The following is a 15541-nucleotide window of genomic DNA, read 5'->3' on the forward strand; positions in this document are numbered from 1 at the left end:
TGGTGAAGGGGAAAATGAACTCACAACACCTACAGCTCCAAAATTTAACACACATATACTAATAACATTATAGTTAGGGACATATATAAATCTAAAGGATATGCAATGGTTTACTGTATGTTTACTGTATGTAAACCATGTGTCATATCCTGTCGGGTTCTATAATGATTTTACAAAAGCCGACAAATGAATTATCACCTATTCTACTATGAATATCTATTCCGTATTAAGGCCTTAATATCAACCAATACCTTACATATATTGATATGTTTTTTGTGCACTTTTTATATTTCTTTCAGCGTGCAGTTGGGCCCAAATGGTTCTGCAAATTTGTGGCCTCTGTTCACACGGGATGCATTCTAGTTGGCACTGGGCAGCCCTCCTATATGGTGTTACTAAGAGGTTGTGAACCAGAAACCCTGCATTCCCTGTGTGAACACTGCCACATGTGGATTATTTCTTCTGCACTGGTGTACCACACGGCCAATTCCTGATTGTAGGCTGGCTGTTTCATTTGGTATTTATGCACCTATGCAGCTGCCATTTTACTTGGGTCCGCTGCACCTTGTATTAGTGCAGAAGCATTTAAGCCTGTCTGGTTTGTATCTGAATTTTTTGGAGGATTTTTTCCTCTTTTTAAGGTTTTCATGTTAGAGTAGGACTGGCAAGTGTAAGGAACTTTGACGCAGTTTGACAGCTTCCGTATTAAGGCCTTAATATCAACCAATACCTTACATATATTGATATATTTTTTGTGCACTTTTTATATTTCTTTCAGCGTGCAGTTGGGCCCAAATGGTTCTGCAAACTTGTGGCCTCTGTTCACATGGGATGCATTCTAGTTGGCACTGGGCAGCCCCCCTATATGGTGTTACTAAGAGGTTGTGTACCAGAAGCCCTGCATTCCCTGTGTGAACACTGCCACATGCAGATTATTTCTTCTGCACTGGTGTACCACACGGCCAATCCCTGATTGTAGGCTGGCTGTTTCATTTGGTATTTATGCACCTGTGCAGCTGCCTTTTTACTTGGGTCCGCTGCACCTTGTATTAGTGCAGATGCATTTAGGCCTGTCTGGTTTGTATATGAATCTCTCTATGAAATATATATATATATATATATATATATATACAGTATATATCATTGACACATATATATATATATATATATACCTATTCTATGTGTATAAATGTATTCTATCTTCCCTGCAATATATTTTAATGATACAAATCTACACCTCTGCTTGCTGTCTCATCTGCTGACTGTCACCCTGCAATATGTTTTAATGGTGCAAATCTACACCTCTGCTTGCTGTCTTATCTGCTATCACCCTGCAATATATTTTAATGGTACAAATCTACACCTCTGCTTGCTGTCTCATCTGCTGACTATCACTCTGCAATATATTTTAATGGTACAAATCTACACCTCTGCTTGCTGTCTCATCTGCTGACTATAACCCTGCAATATATGTTAATGGTACAGATCTACACCTCTGCTCCTCTGCTTGTTCCAAACCAGCTTCAACAATCCCTCTCTCCTGACCCTGTAGTGTGGCTTATAAATTTAGAAGCATTCTAAAGGGTGCACACATCCCCTCAGCAAAACATCCCACCTGCTAAGCATTTAGAAAAAGCAGTTAATCCATGGCAGTTAGTCAGGGCAGGAGACATTTAACCCACACTTTGCTCTCTATTTTAGCCATGTGCTTTTTTTCTATCCTCCTGTGTTCCCTTGCCATCTACATTCACTGCCCCATCCTCCCTCCATCACGACTCATACACATTATTATTATTAATTATTATAGCGCCATTTATTCCATGGCGCTTTACATGTGAGGAGGGGTATTCATAATACATACAAGTACAGTAATCTTAAACAATACAAGTCACGACTGGTACATGATGAGAGAGGACCCTGCCCGTGAGGGTTCACAATCTACAAGGGATGGGTGAGGATACAGTAGGCACCTCTATATTTCCCTCTCCCATGTACAGCTCCCATGCACTTCTCACCTTCCTGAAAAACCTCAGCCCATCTTGCCCAAACACATCACACAAAAAACTTATTACAATTCCATTAACTACAGTACTTGCTCTTTAACTACCTACTTCTACTGATCTCAGGGGACTTCTCCCCCAATCCCGGTCCACCATCCCTCAACTCCTACCCTACCTTACATCGAAACCTTACTAACCTTGTTAATATTATTTGCACTCCCTTATCTCCTTCTTTTAATTGCACTTTTGGGGTCCTAGATATTGGAAAACCTCCAAAAGTTATACCATTTTAAAAACAGCACCCCTTGACATTTTGAAAACTGCTGTCAGGAATTTATGAACCCTTCAGGTGTTAAGGAATGAATGCAATGTGGCATGACAGGAGTGAAAAAATTTATTTTTACCACTTAAATGTCGGTAACTTCTGAACAGGTCACTGTAGCCGGCAGACTTTAAGGCCGCTATTTGGCTGTGAATTGTCATGGCAAACATCAGGACCACAGAATCATGATCTCAGGGTGCCGATGGGGTTAAAGAGGAAGCCCCCACACTGTGTTAACCATTTATATGGTGTAGTCAATATTGACAGCAGCATCTAAGGCCTCTTTCACACTTCAGTTTTTTGCATCAGTCAAAATCCGCCAAAAGGACGGATGGCGGATCCGTTTTAGTACTGATGACAACGGATGCCACCCGTCCGTTTTTTTGACGGATCCGACAAATGAAGAATTTTAAAGGAATCGCAGCCTGGAAAAGGAGAGAGAGAGAGAAAGAATTTTTATTTTTTTTTTTGTCTGGCACCCAGAAAGAATTTCGGGTTAAATCTGTGTCTGGAGGATCCGCCAGAGAAAAAAACGTTGCAAGCTCCATTTTGAAATCTTTCAGGATGGTGACGGACAGCAACTTTTGGTGGATCCGCAAAAAAAACGGATGCAACGGATGGCAATCCGTCACAATCCGCCAATAATGGAAGTCAATGGGGAAAAAAACGGATCCTCAAAAGAAAATTGTGGATCCGTTTTTTTCAAAACCTGGCGGATTGTGACTGATTGTAAAAAACTGAAGTGTGAAAGAGGCCTAAGAGGTTAAACAGATTTGGACAGTGCCAACACTGACTGTGGCCGATGCAGCAAGTTGTCAGCTATATTGTACAGCCGACAGCTGCTAGATTGTCATCTGTATGGAGATGCTCTTCTCTTATATCACAGGTCAGTAAATAAGACGTACTGGCTGTCATTAAGGGGTTAAAAAATATTTAGAAAACAATGTAGCATTTCATTTACACTTCACAAATACTTGCTGTTTTTGTGCTCATGTATCATATATAATCCAAACAAAACAAATTTATGTTGTCAGTGTAACATGAACAAGTTAAGGTATGAATACTTTTTCAAGGCACCGTATTTGGGGAAATGTCAGACAAAACAGAACATTTCTGACAGTTGGAAAATGCTAAGGTTTCAAGCCTTTTTCCTTTTGTCAAATTAAGGATAAGTGATGATGATGATGCTATTGTACATTTGTAAGGAGAAAACAATCATGTAATTAATATTGATAAAATTAAGTACAATAACATGGTTATTAGCAGAGCAGATGAGCTGCATTCGAAAAAACTGTAGCAAGACCATAAGAAAGAAAAACATCCAATAAGCAGCATATTATTAAAGCATTGCTTTTATTACCTGTAGCTCAGAACATTTAGCAGCAGTTTTATTTGATTATTATATGCTTATCTGTTTGGAGACAAACAATTTCAGTTAAGCAATCAGACAGCATTTATATTTTGCTCATTTAATAAGCTTTGAGACAAACAACTACAAAATGTCTCTTTTTAATAGGTATCTTGTATTTTTTTGTTCTAATACAAAAATAGTTTTTCATCACTTTTTGTATCAATTTATTGTTTCTCATATAAAAAAGTTATATTAAAGAGTTGCTCTTAATGCCCCGTCATACTAAGCGATATCGCTAGCAATATCGCTGTAATGTCACTGGTTTTGTGACGTAGCAGCAATATTGCTAGCGATATCACTATGTGATACTTATCTCCGACCAGCTCCCCCACTGGTTATCACTGATCGCGCGAGAACGGCCTGGACCATTTCTCGTCGGCCACTTCCTGCTGGGCTTCCTGTGGCGCCGACGAGCGATGCGTGGACACGGGCGGGAGGACGTCAGGATCGCTTCGTCTGACAGGTAAGTAGCGACCCCCGACCGCTGCTATGTCGCTGGTGAGATCTGCCTGTGTGGCAGCTCACTGGCGACCACTTTGCGATGCACCAGCGATCCATATAGTTGTCGGGATCGCTGGTGCATCGCTAAGTGTGACAGTACCTTTAAGCTTCATCTTCATCAGTAATACACCATCCCCCAGCCTTCATGCTTCCTGTTTGTCAGGGACAATATGCTCCGCATGATTGACAGTTCAGACCAGCAGCATGGCTGTGCTCACATCCAAGCTGTGCATTCAGCATCACAGGGGCACAGGGGCATTAAAGCTGGCTGGATCATGCACCACCTTTAGATCATATATATCTGGTTTTGCATAGAAAACAATAAGTGTCATGTTTCTTTATATTTTTTTCTTGTCCGGTACTTCTCAGCACACATCTCAGCTATCTCCAGCCGTCTCATACATGACCTCTGCTTCATTCAGACAAGGCTCTGCAGGGTCCAGTTCTCTTGATTAGTCTGGGTCCCTGCAGTGGGAGTTCTCATTTGGGTGCATTATTATGAGTTAAATATTATTATTAGTAGTAGTAGTTGTAGTAGTAGTAGCTGAAGAGCCCTACGTTGCCCGGGTATAGTAACTAACTGTGTAGTTAGTTCTATCAAACATCATTTGCCACAGCATCTCTAAGGTGAATGTATTCCTCGGCTCTGAGCTTCCTTTGATTTAGTCAGATATACAGAAGACGTTCACTCTCATTTTTTGCACACATGTCAAAGATGAATTGGTAGAAGAGATGCCTGCAGTTGAGGATGTGATTTTCCTCACCAACCCTTGTCATGATCTTATAGGCATAGAAGTCCATGGCCGACACTTTTTTCCCTGAAGGGTTGCCTGTTGCAGGATTTGTCTGATGTATTTTAAAGTGATAGCCATCCTGCCCCTGCCAAAAGATAATTGGATATTGCAGTGCATCATAGGACCTGTGAGTTTCTGCAACCTGTTACAAACCATTGTTCCATTTCTGAAGCACAATGTCACGGCTGTGAAACTCATTTCCCACAACCAAAAGCGCTACCTCATCAAATGTGAGGGCATTGAAACACCGCTGATACTCACCTTGTGGTGTTTTGTCAGCTCTGATTACAACTTTGTAATCGTCACTTGGCATGCATTCAAGCGCAATCTTGAAAAGTTGAACAAATGGATTGTTTAAGTGGAGGAACTGCTGCAAGTTAGTGACAATATGAAGGCGAGTGTTTGGAATTAAAGAGCATCTCTGCTGAGCCTCTGCTTCTACATTTCCCATGAAGTAGAGTTGAAGAGATTGAGGTTATTTTCCTTGTAATGGAAGCAGTGAGCCAATTGAGGAGTAAATCTGACCTTGAGCTTTGAACGTGGGCATAAATCCTGTTGAAAAAACTTCTCTTTGTGCACCAAATGATGTCATTTGGAAGCAGGAGTTGTACTTCCTGGTGTTGTCCAAGAAATGGTTTGATATTGCAGTGGTGCCTGTCATCAGGGACTTCAGGGGATCTGGTGGTGAGAGGAGAGGAAGTAGCTTTACCTTGCCATTTGCACAGCATAAACCTGTAAGTTCAATTTTCCACTTCAGGGCATTGCAGTACATGCAGATCACATCCATTTTTCCTATGTTAACCCCTTCATGACCCAGCCTATTTTGACCTTAATGACCTGGCCATTTTTTGCAATTCTGACCAGTGTCCATTTATGAGGTAATAACTCTGGAACGCTTCAACGCAGCCTAGCGATTCTGAGAATGTTTTTTTGTGACATATTGGGCTTCATGTTAGTGGTAAATTTAGGTGGATAATTTTTGCGTTTATTTGTGAAAAAATCAGAAATTTGGTGAAAATTTTGAAAATTTCGCAATTTTCAAATTTTGAATTTTTATTCTGTTAAACTAGAGAGTTATGTGACACAAAATAGTTACTAAATAACATTTCCCACATGTCTACTTTACATCAGCACAATTTTGGAAGCAAAATATTTTTGTTACGAAGTTATAAGGGTTAAAAGTTGACCAGTGATTTCTCATTTTTACAACAAAATTTACAAAACCATTTTTTTTAGGGACCACCTCACATTTGAAGTCACTTTGAGGAGTCTATATGGCAGAAAATACCCAAAAGTGACACCATTCTAAGTGACACCATTCTGAACCCCTCAAGCTACTCAAAACCACATTCAAGAAGATTATTAACCCTTCAGGTGTTTCACAGCAGCTAAAGCAATGTGGAAGGAAAAAATGGACATTTTAATTTTCCAACACAAATTTTCTTTCAGCATCAATTTTTTCATTTTCACATGGGCAACAGGATAAAATGGATCCTAAAATTTGTTGGACAATTTCCCCTGAGTACACCGATACCTCATATGTGGTCATAAACCACTGTTTGGGCGCACGGCAGGGCTCAGAAGGGAAGGAGCGCCATTTGACTTTTTGAATGGAAAATATGCTGGAATATTTAGCGCTTGCCATGTCGCGTTTGGAGAGTCGCTGTGTGCTTAAACACTGGAGCTTCCCCACAAGTGACCCAATTTTGGAAACTAGACCCCCCAAGGAACTTATCTAGATGCATAGTGATCACTTTGAACCCCCAGGTGCTTCTCAAATTGATCCGTAAAAAAAAAATACTTTTTTTTCTCAAAAATTATATTTTAGCCTCAGTTTTTTCATTTTCACATGGGCAACAGTATAAAATGGATCCTAAAATTTGCTGGGCAATTTCTCCTGAGCACACCAATACCTCATATGTGGTCATAAACCACTGTTTGGGTGCACGGCAGGGCCTGGAAGGGAAGGAGCACCATTTGACTTTTTGAATGGAAAATTAGCTCCAATTGTTATCGGACACCATGTCGCGTTTGGAGTGCCCCTGTGTGCCTAAACATTGGAGCTCCTCCACAAGTGACACCATTTTGGAAACTAGACACCTTAAGGAACTTATCTAGATGTGTAGTGAGCACTTTGAACCCCCAAGTGCTTCAGAAAAGTATATATTATAACGCAGAGCCGTGAAAATAAGAAATCATTTTTTTCCTAAAAAAAAAAATTTTTAGTCGGCAATTTTTTATTTTCACAAGGGTACCAGGATAAATTGGACCCCAAAAGTTGTTGTCCAGTTTTTCCTGAATATGCTGGTACCTAGTGTTGAGCATTCCGATACCGCAAGTATCGGGTATCGGCCGATACTTGCTGTATCGGAATTCCGATACCGACTTCCGATATTTTTTCAATATCGGAATTCGGCATCGGAATCGGAAGTTCAGTTGATTGACGGCCTGACGTCATCATGATGCGCGGTGTGTGCGCATCATGATGCGCCGTCATTTCGGGCCTTCCGGGGGTCTCTGCCGGCCTGCCGGGGGGCTGTGCCGGCCTGCCGGGGGGCTGTGTGGACTGCCCGGGGTCTGTACCGGCCTGCCGGGGGGCTGTGCCGGCCTGCCGGTGGTCTGTGCACCCTGTGGGGGTCTGTACCGGCCTGCCGGGGGGCTGTGCCGGCCTGCCGGGGGGCTGTGCTGATGTCCGGGGGTCTGTGCAAGCATCGTCCGATGGGACTACAAGTCCCATCGGGCGATGCCTGCTACCATGACAGTGATTGACACATTAGCCAATGATGGGACAGTAGTAGTCCCATCATCCGGCTAATGTGTTAAATGTTAAAAAAAAAAAAAAAAAAAAAAAAAAAATACTACATGCATGCTACATACATACTACATGCTACATACATACTACATACATACTACATACATACTACATACATACTACATGCTACATACATACTACATGCATGCTACATACATACTACATATATACTACATACATACTACATACATGCTACATACATACTGCATGCTACATACATACTACATACATACTACATGCATACTACATATATACTACATACATACTACATACATGCTGCATGCTACATATATACTACATGCTACATACATACTACATGCATGCTACATACATACTACATATATACTACATGCATGCTACATACATACTACATACTACATATATACTACATACATACTACATATATACTACATACATACTGCATGCTACATACATGCTACATACATACTACATACATACTACATACATGCTACATGCATGCTACATGCATGCTACATACATACTACATGCATGCTACATACATACCACATACATACTACATGCTACATACATACCACATATATACTACATACATACAATACATTCATACAATACATACATAGACATACAGTACATATAACATAGAGTAACATACTTACCAATACTTGTCACATTGTTCCCCGAAGCCATTGTCTATTCCGGGATAAATATTAACATAACAAACCACAAAAATACTCACCCACGATCCGAAGCAGTCCACGAGTGTGTCCCACGACGATCTTGGGTAGAGAACTGCAGCATCAGATGATGCTGCCGTTCTCTACGGGCTGCAGGAATCCAATGACGGAAGGTAGGTATCCTTCCGCACTGTATTCCTCCGCCACTTAAAAAAAAAAAGTCCCTAGTCTCACTTTATGCCATTGCTGTGTGGGAATTTCCCACACAGCAATGGCATAAAGTGAGACTAGGGACTTTTTTTTTTTTAAGTGGCGGAGGAATACAGTGCGGAAGGATACCTACCTTCCGTCATTGGATTCCTGCAGCCCGTAGAGAACGGCAGCATCATCTGATGCTGCAGTTCTCTACCCAAGATCGTCGTGGGACACACTCGTGGACTGCTTCGGATCGTGGGTGAGTATTTTTGTGGTTTGTTATGTTAATATTTATCCCGGAATAGACAATGGCTTCGGGGAACAATGTGACAAGTATTGGTAAGTATGTTACTCTATGTTATATGTACTGTATGTCTATGTATGTATTGTATGAATGTATTGTATGTATGTAGTATATATGTGGTATGTATGTAGCATGTAGTATGTATGTGGTATGTATGTAGCATGCATGTAGTATGTATGTAGTATGTATGTAGTATATATGTAGTATGTATGTAGTATGTATGTAGCATGCATGTAGTATGTATGTAGCATGTAGTATGTAGCATGTAGTATGTATGTAGCATGCATGTAGTATATATGTAGTATGTATGTAGTATGTATGTAGCATGCATGTAGTATGTATGTAGCATGTAGTATGTAGCATGCATGTAGTATATATGTAGTATGTAGCATGTAGTATGTATGTAGCATGCATGTAGTATATATGTGTTATGTATGTAGCATGTAGCATGCATGTAGTATGTATGTAGTATATATGTGGTATGTATGTAGCATGCAGTATGTATGTAGCATGCATGTAGTATATATGTAGTATGTATGTTGCATGTAGTATTTATGTAGTATGAATGTAGCATGTATGTAGTATGTAGTATGAATGTAGCATGTATGTAGTATGCATGTTGTATGTATGTAGCATGTAATTTTTTTTTTTTTTTTTTTTTTACATTTAACACATTAGCCGGATGATGGGACTACTACTGTCCCATCATTGGCTAATGTGTCAATCACTGTCATGGTAGCAGGCATCGCCCGATGGGACTTGTAGTCCCATCGGACGATGCCTGCACAGACCCCCGGAGCCTGCACAGCCCCCCGGCAGGCCGGCACAGCCCCCCGGCAGGCCGGCACAGCCCCCCGGAGCCTGCACAGCCCCCCGGCAGGCCGGCACAGCCCCCCGGCAGGCCGGCACAGCCCCCCGGAGCCTGCACAGCCCCCCGGCAGGCCGGCACAGCCCCCCGGCAGGCCGGCACAGCCCCCCGGAGCCTGCACAGACCACCGGCAGGCCGGCACAGACCACCGGAGCCTGCACAGACCCCCTGGCAGGCCGGCACAGCCCCCCGAAAGGCCCGTACAGACCCCAGAGAGGCTGTACAAGGGCAGGAAAGGGTTTTTCTTATTCCGATACCGGAAGTCCCATAGACTTGAATGGGACTTCCGGTATCGGAATCGGCGATACCGATACTTTTTTTAAAGATCGGCCGATACCATCCGATACGATACTTTGAAGTATCGGACGGTATCGCTCAACTCTACTGGTACCCCATATGTGGGGGGCCACTGTTTGGGTGCACGGCAAGGCGCAGAAGGGAATGAGCGCCATTTGACTTTTTGAAATGAAAATTAGCTCCAATCGTTAGCGGACACCATGTCGTGTTTGGAGATCCCCTGTGTACCTAAACTTTGGAGCTCCCCCACAAATGACCCCATTTTGGAAACTAGACCCCCTAAGGAACTTATCTAGATGCATAGTGAGCACTTTGAACCCCCAAGTGCTTCACAGAAGTTTATAACGCAGAGCCGTGAAAATAAGAAATCATTTTTTTCCTAAAAAAAAAAATTTTTTAGTCAGCAATTTTTTATTTTCACAAGGGTACCAGGATAAATTGGACCCCAAAAGTTGATGTCCAGTTTGTCCTGAATATGCTGGTTCCCCATATGTGGGGGGAACCACTGTTTGTGCACACGTCGGGGCTCGGAAGGGAAGTAGTGACGTTTTGGTATTCAGACTTTGATGGAATGGTCTGCGGGCATCATGTTACATTTGCAGAGCCCTTGATGTACCTAAACTGTGGAAACTCCCCACAAGTGACCCCATTTTGGAAACTAGACCCCATAAGGAACTTGCCTAGTTTTGTGGTGAGCACCTTGAACCCCGAATTGCTTCACAGAAGATTGTAACGCAGAGCCATGAAAATAAAAAATCTTTTTTTTCCTCAAAAAATGAATTTTTAGCTCGCAATTTTTTATTTTCACAAGGGTAACAGGAGAAATTGGACCCCAAACGTTGTTGTCCAGTTTGTCCTGAGTACGCTAATACCCCATATGTGTGGGGGAACCATTGTTTGGGCACACGTCAGGGCTCGGAATGGAAGTAGTGACGTTTTGAAATGCAGACTTTGATGGAATAGTCTGCGGTCGTCATTATGTTTGCAGAGCCCCTGATGTGCCTAAAGAGTGGAAACTCCCCACAAGTGACCCCATTTTGGAAACTAGACCTTCCAAGGAACTTATGTAGACGTGTTGTGAGCACTTTCAACCCCCAAGTGCATCACAGAAGTTTATAATGCAGAGACGTGAAAATGAAAAAAACATTTTTTTTCCACAAAAATAATTTTTTAGCCCCCAATTCTTTATTTTCCCAAGGGTAACAGGAGAAATTAGTCCCCAAAAGTTGTTGTGCAATTTTTTCTGAGTACGATGATACCTCATATGTGGGGGTAAACCACTGTTTGGGCACACGTCTTGGAAGGGAGGGAGCACCGTTGGACTTTTTGAACGCAAAATTGGCTGGAATCAATGGTTGCACCATATCGCGTTTGGAGACCCCCTGATGTGCCTAAATAGTGGAAACCCATCAATTCTAACTTCAACCCTAACCCCAACACACCCCTAACCACAGCCCTAACCCCAACACATCTCTAACCCTGGTCCCAACCCTAGCCATAACCCTAACCCCAACACACCCCTAACTCTAATCCCAACCCTAACCATAACCCTAACCACAAGCCTAACCCTAATTCTAACCCTAAACCTAATTCCAACCCTAACCCTAATTCTATCCCTAATTCCAACCCTAACCCTAATTCCACCCTAACCCTAATTCCAACCCTAGCCCTCTTTCCAACCCTAACCCTCTTTCCAACCTTAACCCTCTTTCCAAATCTAACCCTTACCCTCTTTCCAACCTTAAACCTAACCCTAATGGAAAAATAAAAATAAAAATATTTTCTTTATTTTATTAGTTATGTCTACCTATGGGGGTGATAATCGGGGGGTTAATTTACTTTTTATTTCATTTTGATCACTGTGAGAGTGATCAAAATGAAATAATGGAATCTGCAGCCGGCAGATTCGGTCGAGCGCACTGCGCATGCGCCCGCCATTTTCCAAGATGGCGGCGCCCATGAACCGGACCCACCGGACACCGGGAGCGACAGGGGGACTTAGAAGGTGCCGGGGGGGTGAGGGGGTTATCGGAAGCTGGCGGGGAGCGGAGGGAATGGGAGGGGGGGCAGATGATGACAGCGGCGGCAGATCGCCGCTGTCAGTCAGTGGCGGGGGGGCGATCGCCGGTGGGGGGTCGAATCGGTGTCTCCAGCCATGTCCGATGCTACTGCAGCATCGGCCATGGCTGGATTGTAATATTTCATTAATTTTCATTGATGAAATATTACTATCGCTCTGATTGGCTGTTTCACTTTTAACAGCCAATCAGAGCGATCGTAGCCACGTGGGGGCGAAGCCACGCCCCCTGTGGTGAATTACAAAGCCCCCTGTATCTGCGGGTCAGGTGACCTTTCTTTGACCCCTTTCACCCGACCCGCAGGAGGGCTTTGAATTCATGACACAGGGTATGCGTCATGGGTCAGATTGGCACCGACTTTCATGACGCATACGCTGTGTCACAAGTCGGGAACCGGTTAACTTATTGGATTATCCTGATAGATGATGTCTGAGTGGTAGCAAAAGGCAGAGTTTTTTAAATCTACAACTTTTTCTTGTGTGCTGGTGAAGCTGGTCAAAATGGACTTTTATATCCATTAGCATATATTACCACATGGCCAGGATACTAGCTGTCCTTGGAGACTATGCCATGTATATATCAATGTATTTCTTCATATATGGTGATTGCTATTCTTATATATATGTATAGTGTTTGTCTATTCCATGTTGTTTGTGTTTTTGTATGTTTGTATGTATATACGCACACTGATTGAGGCTTTCTCTAGTACAATTTGAAGTAATTTCTTATGTTCTATATTGCCGCCTTTGGTGTGTTTTGTATGCAAATGCACATCATATGTATATGCAGTTGTATATTATATGCACTAAATATGTCTTGCCTCAACATTATCTGATGTAACATCCTTTTTGCTCCAGATTTCCATCTCCAATACTCCTTTTGTGTATATGCACACGTGTGTTCACATGTATATGTATATTTATGCATGCATAAAATGAAAGAAAAAACACGGATGGCACTGCTATTACTGTATATCCTGAGCTGGTGTGCAGCATTCGGAGCACTGCTAACTGGCAGCTTCGGGAGCTAGACCTGAGAATTCACAATGCTCTGTATATCCAAGTAGAAATGAGGTCTCACTCAACGAGCTGGTGAAGATATTGCTCGATTTATTGGCACATGTTACACATGTCGGGCCGGGGGAGTGACATCAGGAGTGCAGAGGGAGCTGACAACGATCGTTTTGCGCTATCCAAGCACTTCGACGGGTCATGTCATGCATTTATATGTGTATATATGTGTGTATTGGTATGTATGCTGTGTGTGCGTGTATGTGTATATATATATATATATATATATATATATATATATATATATACTGAATAAGGCTTTCCTTATCTGATGCAATATCCTTTTCATTCTATACTGCCACCCTATTACATCTGTTTGTACAGATGCAAATGTCTGTCTATATGGATCTATTCCTGCTTATGGGGTCATTGGTGGTGTTCTGTATGCTTCCAGATATATGGTTCGCCTGATTGTATATAGCGCAACACCATATTTTTTATTATTTGTGCAATTCCCTTAAACTTGCCCTATTCCAAGATGGCGGTTGGTGTATCTCTAGATATGTGCACGTGCGCTGTCTGTCAGCCCGATGGTGGACTCCTCCTTTTTGATGACGCCGGATCATGTGGGGCCCATTTGTTTCCGGTTCCATCTCAGGGGAGACACTGCCTCTGGCATGACTGGCAGTTTGCGCACCCATGAGACTTCAGCGATATAAATACATCTAGGTTGCGCCCCTTAGCCACGCCCCCTAAGTAAGGCGCTGTGTGCTCTGAAACGTGCGTCGGGGTTAGGCCGGTATCACTACATCCACTGCTCCTAGGTAATAATATTACAAACTACAAGACCCTCCATATGTTGGATTTGTCATGAGCACTTGCTCTATGATTGTTTTTTCCTTTGCCTTATTAGGGAGTTCTGTCAGTCTCCGGCTGTTATTATGAGCACTTGCTTGATGTTTTTTCCTATATTGTGCATTTACCGGTTATTGATACATGTGCCCATGGACTTCCTTAAAAGGTTTTTATCTTTGTTATTGTCCACAATAGTGTATAGGGCTGATTATCCTGGGGCTGTGCAGGTGGTGTACCTGGCTTAATATATGCCATTGTGCACGCTTGTCTGTTTTCTTCTCCTATTTCCATGTACCGTATTGTCCATGTTTTATATGTATTACTAATAAAATATCAATTCTATGGGATTTTTGACTGCTTGTTTCTTTGGTTTGTTCTTTATTAAGATTGCAGTTGTCCTGCTATAGTCCTAAATCCATATGTGGCTGATTTTTTTTAACCACCTAGCTATGTAATTAACCAGTTTTAGGTCTCCACATATATTATGTGTACTGTGAGAATCATGTGGGAATAGTGGATGAGGGCAGGTATATCTCGCCTAGATTCCTTTCCTATGTGGCCTACTCTGGTCAGTATCGCACCTACTTGCTAATGAATAATGGGTGGTGGATATAAAAGATGCCAGGTAGTTGTGTGAGTGTCTCAGCCTGGGAACACAGAGAGCCTGTCTGTGTGAGAGACACACGTAAGTGGAAGCAGTGCCCACTGCAACTGTAGTTTGGCTGGACGGGAGAAGCCCGCCAGTTGGTAGTTAGGTTGTCCATTGTTTAGTTAGTGCCGGACAGGCAAGGATTTGTTTTATGTTTTATTTCCTTTTGCATTGCTTTCACCGTTAATAAACCTGACCCAGGGTCAGTTACACCCGTATCCCAGCTCTGCGCCTGAGTTTCATGCTGAACGCACGTGACCTTTGACCCCAGCAAAGGCGATCCCGGAGTGTTTTATCACAGTACCACATTTGTTTTTTACCAAATGCCAGAGAAAGCAGATTTCAACCTTGTGGGGGTGTAGAGTGGCATTAATTTTAGCTATATATATATATATACACACTGTATAATATAATATAATTTAAGATTAGGAGGGGGCCGCATCGGGACCAGGAGACAAAGTTAAGGTACTGGCCGTATTGGGACCAGGAACTCAGGTTCATGACACTGGCGACATTGGAAACAGAGGACCTCACAACAGCCCTGGTAGAACACCAGCTAACTAATGACTAAACTCGTTGCTTGGCAACTCCCTAAGGGAGAGGGAGTCCTATATAGAGGATGACTCCCATCAATTTACTGGGAGCCATCTTGTAAGTATACTAATTATACTAACTGCCTCTCAGCTACAAGCTGCTATATGCTACCCCTTTAAGAGAAGGGAGCGCACCACCTAGGACTGCAGAGCGCACTCCAGGAAGAGGCAGGAACACAACCATGCTGCAGGACCG

Source organism: Dendrobates tinctorius, unplaced genomic scaffold (assembly GCF_039654945.1).
Source record: "Dendrobates tinctorius isolate UK_male_01 unplaced genomic scaffold, ASM3965494v1 ptg000064l, whole genome shotgun sequence".
Lineage (NCBI taxonomy): Eukaryota > Metazoa > Chordata > Amphibia > Anura > Dendrobatidae > Dendrobates > Dendrobates tinctorius.